Source organism: Coregonus clupeaformis, chromosome 29 (genome assembly GCF_020615455.1).
Source record: "Coregonus clupeaformis isolate EN_2021a chromosome 29, ASM2061545v1, whole genome shotgun sequence".
In the NCBI taxonomy this organism is placed as follows: domain Eukaryota; kingdom Metazoa; phylum Chordata; class Actinopteri; order Salmoniformes; family Salmonidae; genus Coregonus; species Coregonus clupeaformis.
In genome coordinates, this window is record NC_059220.1 from 60,282,465 (window position 1) to 60,288,464 (window position 6,000).

A 6,000-nucleotide genomic window follows, 5' to 3' on the forward strand; every position below is an offset into this window, starting at 1 on the left:
TCTTTCGAAAACTATTCAAATTAATAGTACACCACATTTAAAGGGATGTGCAGCAACACCCCCATCCAACCTGACAGCGCTTGAGAGGATCTGCAGAGAAGAATGGGAGAAACTCCCCCATATACAGGTGTGCCAAGCTTGTTACGTCATACCCAAGAAGACTTGAGCCTGTAATCACTGCCAAAGGTGCTTCAACAAAGTACAGCGTTAAGGGTCTGAATAATTATGTAAATGGTAATTTCCGTTTCTAAAAACCTGTTTTTGCTTTGTCATTATGGGATGTGTGTAGATTGATTAGAATAAGGCTGTAACGCAACAAATGTGAAAAAAGTCAAGGGGTCTGAATACTTTCCGAATACTTAACGAATGCACTGTTTCGAATGCAGTGCCTTTTATAAAGTATTCAGACCCCATGCCAAATCGTTTCAGTCTCCTGAGGGGGAATAGGAGTTGTCGTGCCCTCTTTACGACTGTCTTGGTGTGTTTGAACCATGATAGTTTGTTAGTGATGTGGACGCCAAAGAACTTGAAGCTCTCAATGTGAATAGGGGCTCAGCCCCCCTTTTCCTGTAGTCCACGATCAGCTCTTTTGTCTTGCTCACATTGAGGGAGAGGTTGTTGTCTTAGCACCACACTGCCAGGTCTCTGAACTCCTCCCTGTAGGCTGTCTCATCATTGTCGGTGATCAGGCCTACCACAGTTGTGTCACTGGCAAACTTAATGATGGTGTTGGAGTCGTGCATGGCCACGCAGTCGTGGGTGAACAGGGAGTACAGGAGGGGACTAAGCACACACCCCTGAGGGGCCCCTGTGTTGAGGATCAGCGTGGCAGATGTGTTGTTGCCTAACCTTACCACCTAGGGGTGGCCCGTCAGGAAGTCCAGGATCCAGTTGCAGAGGGAGGTGTTTAGTCCCAGATATGTGTGTGTGTGTGTGTGTGTGTGTGTGTGTGTGTGTGTGTGTGTGTGTGTGTGTGTGTGTGTGTGCAAGTAGAAAAACATGTTGACCCACCCTACTTGTAGAGAAACGCTAATGCCATCCTAATTCTCTTTCATGTTGACGAAACAGTCTATGACTGTCATACAGTCACGCTTTTTTTTTTGTTGTCCTAGGCTACCTGGCTAAAATGCTTGTTCGCTAGCCTAACTTCCTTTCATAGGCAACCGTTAGCTAGTTAACATTAGCCTTCTACATCAAGCTACATATTGAACTTCCATCCTCTCAGTCCAGGGGTACAATGTATTTTATTGTTGGCTCAGAATCGCCGTTATAATCATTGGCCAGTACGGAGAATTAAGTAAAACCACAAGTCCAAATCCCTATCTCCATCCATGGCTAATTTAGGAAAGAGACAACTTTAGCTAGCTAGCCACCGGAGAACAACAACCCAACGAGATGCAACAATGAAAGTTGTTTCTGTCGATGATGTATTTTTCTGTGATAGGAGTGAAGCCAAATCCAAACTGGCTTCCCTTGACACTTTTTTTGGTGTGCCAGGACCATTCACAATTGAGCTCACTCAGTTTAGCTCAACACCGATTGGCTATTATTTTATACTTTTTTATCAAGGGAGGCCAAATGCTCACTGGCTTCCTTTGCGTTCAATACTACAGATGGCAACAATGTCATACTCTTTATGACCAGACAGCATCAGATAGATGGCCTACACATACAGAGACAGAGGGGCGCTGTTTTGCTCGCTTGGATGCTTTCTCCGGTTAGATACATTCAGCCTCTTGAGAATTGAAGGAAAATAATGAAAACACAGATAGACGAAACGTTCAAAAAAGTATAATCATCTTTGTCAATTTTTTTGGAGTTGGTCCCCCCTTTGTTGCTATAACAGCCTCCACTCTTCTGGGAAGGCTTTCCACTTGGCATCCATGAATACACGCCACTGCACATTACGTATATGTACTTGTATGTTGAGCAGCAGGTGTGTTAGATGTGCCTGCTTGTGTGTGTCAGCATGGATCTGATACAGTGAGGGAAAAAAAGTATTTGATCCCCTGCTGATTTTGTACATTTGCCCACTGACAAAGACATGATCAGTCTATAATTTTAATGGTAGGTTTATTTGTGAGAGACAGAATAACAACAAGAAAAATCCAGAAAAACGCATATCAAAATGTTATAAATTGATTTGCATTTTAATGAGGGAAATAAGTATTTGACCCCTCTGCAAAACATGATTTAGTACTTGGTGGCAAAACCCTTGTTGGCAATCACAGAGGTCAGAAGTTTATTGTAGTTGGCCACCAGGTTTGCACACATCTCAGGAGGGATTTTGTCCCACTCCTCTTTGCAGATCTTCTCCAAGGTTTCGAGGCTGACGCGTTTGGCAACTCGAACCTTCAGCTCCCCTCCACAGATTTTCTATGGGATTAAGGTCTGGAGACTGGCTAGGCCACTCCAGGACCTTAATGTGCTTCTTCTTGAGCCACTCCTTTGTTGCCTAGGCCGTGTGTTTTGGGTCATTGTCATGCTGGAATACCCATCCACAACCCATTTTCAATGCCCTGGCTGAGGGAAGGAGGTTCTCACCCAAGATTTGACGGTACATGGCCCCGTCCATCGTCCCTTTGATGCGGTGAAGTTGTCCTGTCCCCTTAGCAGAAAAACACCCCCAAAGCATAATGTTTCCACCTCCATGTTTGACGGTGGGGATGGTGTTCTTGGGGTCATACGCAACATTCCTCCTCCCTCCAAACACGGCGAGTTGAGTTGATGCCAAAGAGCTCGATTTTGGTCTCATCTGACCACAACACTTTCACCCAGTTCTCCTGTGGAATCATTCAGATGTTCATTGGCAAACTTCAGACAGGCCTGTATATGTGCTTTCTTGAGCAGGGGGGACCTTGCGGGGCGCTGCAGGATTTCAGTCTGTCACGGCGTAAGTGTGTTACCAATTGTTTTTCTTGGTGACTATGGTCCCAGCTGCCTTGAGATCATTGACAAGATCCTCACGTGTAGTTCTGGGCTGATTCCTCACCATTCTCATAATCATTGCAACTCCACGAGGTGAGATCTTGCATGGAGCCCCAGGCCGAGGTAGATTGACAGGTATTTTGTGTTTCTTCCATTTGCGAATAATCGCACCAACTGTTGTCACCTTCACAAGCTGCTTAGCGATGGTCTTGTAGCCCATTCCAGCCTTGTGTAGGTCTACAATCTTGTCCCTAACATCCTTGGAGAGCTCTTTGGTCTTGGCCATGGTGGGGAGTTTGGAATCTGATTGATTGATTGCTTCTGTGGACAGGTGTCTTTTATAGGTAACAAGCTGAGATTAGGAGCACTCCCTTTAAGAGTGTGCTCCTAATCTCAGCTCGTTACACTGTATAAAGACACCTGGGAGTCAGAAATCTTTCTGATTGAGAGGGGGTCAAATATTTATTTCCCTCATTAAAATGCAAATCAATTTATAACATTTTTGACATGCGTTTTATTGGATTTTTGTTTTGTTATTATGTCTCTCACTGTTCAAATAAACCTACCATTAAAATTATAGACTGATCATTTATTTGTCAGTGGGCAAACGTACAAAATCAGCAGGGGATCAAATACGTTTTTTCCCTCACTGTACCATGGCTCTTCCCTCCTCCTCTCTCTCTACCCACAACAAGTAAGGGTTGCAGCATGCCAAATGTTGTTATTCACAGGTAGCCATGCGGTGCCTAGCCCGGGTCACATCAGAGCAGGCCCATAGAATAAAGTAAGTATATTAGGAGGGGGAGGATAATGGGGGCTCGGAACGACTTCTTCCTAGTGTGTGTTTGAACGAGGCAGCGAGGTGGTGGCATTGATTTATGCCTGCATCAGAGGCCCTGTTATTGAAGTAATGTGAAGGCAGAAATCGCTGCACATCAAACTCACAGCACGCACTTCCCCTCGGTCAAGCCTTTTTCACAAATGGATCAGTCAAATAGGATCCCATTTTTACACATTTAGGAGAAATTACAGAAGAAAATTGCATGTGTCAGATTATATCTGTGTCCATGCGAGTGAGTGCTTGAGTGAGTGAATGTGTGCTTGTGTGTGTGTGTGTATCGTGTGTGTGTGTGTGTGTGTGTGTGTGTGTGTGTGTGTGCATGACTACTGTGTGCATGTGTGCTACCTCCGAGCAAGGATCACAAATCACTCACATATTCCTTGCTGCAGTCAGCCTCTTCAGTTTCAATGTCGTCGTCACTCTCATCTTCAAAGTTGAGATCTAGTGAAAAGAAAATACAAGATGACTAATTCGTACATTTCAAGATGTGTCAGACTTCTGAACAATTTGTGTAGGATCAAACGAACTGGTCCATGAGAAATCTGTCTCTGTCCGACATGTAATGTACGTGTGCATGACTAAAATGTGAAATGTAAAATGCACAGTACAGACGTGTAGCAGTGACCAAAACAAATAGAATCATACCTCCAAAAAAGACATACCTCCAAATCAATAATCACACAATATGAGAGCTTTTGTCTTTTCCCTGTGCCTTTTATATTTTACAAAGGACAAACACTTCTATCGCATATGGAAAAATAATAACTTCATCTTCTTTTGTTTTGTAGACCTGTCACCCTGATGTTCCAGTCTGCTAACTCTGACTGGCAGATGATAGAGTTAAAGTCCATGTCATGTCAGCAGACAGATGGGGGAAAGAACGATGGTTCATAAAGAGAAAGAATTCAGAACCTCCTCAGAAAAGGCCCCCATTCCACCAGAATGAGCTAGGAATATGTCAAACTGAAATCTGCCCCGCAGCAACAGCAGCCATAAAGTATTTCAATTCAGAGGATCAATTGAGAGAGCCGTGTGGAATTGGTAGCTGCAGGGGGTCTTAAGGGATAATTCGCCAGCTGGAACTGATTCTAGAGGTGTGCCACTGTTGATGTAACTAGAGACAGTCAATTTCAACATAGCAGATGTGCCGTGTTGCAGACAGTATATCTTTGAATGCTGTGAAATATGTCCTTGTTGTTGGAACTGTAAATATAGATCTTCAATGGCTTTTTCAGATTTTTCTCAGATTGGAAAATATGTATGAAATCAGTATTTATATTATTTCCTTTGGATGGATCATCCTGTACTTTACCCTGTTCTCACAGAGTTTCACTGCCGTCTGCTTATTCATTGCCATCTGTATAGGCAAGTCAGATGAAGTGTGTCCCGCCATTAAGAGAAATGAGGTGGGCATCTAAAGAGTCTGCCTCATACACTACATGACCAAAAGTATGTGAACACCTGCTCGTCGGACATCTCATTTCAAATTCATGGGCTTTAATATGGAGTTGGTCCCCCCTTTGCTGCTATAACAGCCTCCACTCTTCTGGGAAGGCTTTCCACTAGATTTTGGAACATTGCTGCGGGGACTTGCTTCCATTTAGCCACAAGGGCATTAGTGATGTGGCCACTGATTTTGGGTGATTAGGTCTGGCTCACAGTCGGCGTTCCAATTTAAACCAAAGGTGTTCAATGGGGTTGAAGACAGGGCTGGGCTCTGTGCAGGCCAGTCAAGTTCTTCCACACCGATCTCGACAAACCATTTCTGTATGGACCTAGCTTTGTGCAGGGGCAATTGTCATGCTGAAAGGGCCATCCCCAAACTGTTGCTCACAATGTTGGAAGGCACAGAATCGTCTAGAATGTAATTGTATGCTGTAGTGTTAAGATTTCCCTTCACTGGAACTAAAGGGCCTAGCCCGAACCATGAAAAACAGCCCCAGAAAATTATTCCTCCTCCACCGAACTTTACAGTTGGCACTATGTATTCAGGCATGTAGCGTTCTCCTGGCATCTGCCAAAACCAGATTTGTCCGTCGGACTGCCAGATGGTGAAGCATGATTCATCACTCCAGAGAACGCGTTTCCACTGAGTCCAATGGCGGTGAGTTTACGACCACTCCAGCCGACGCTGGCATTGCGCATGGTGATCTTAAGGCTTTATGCGGCTGCTCGCCATGGAAACCCATTTCATGAAGCTCCGACGAACGGTTATTGTGCTGACGTTGCTT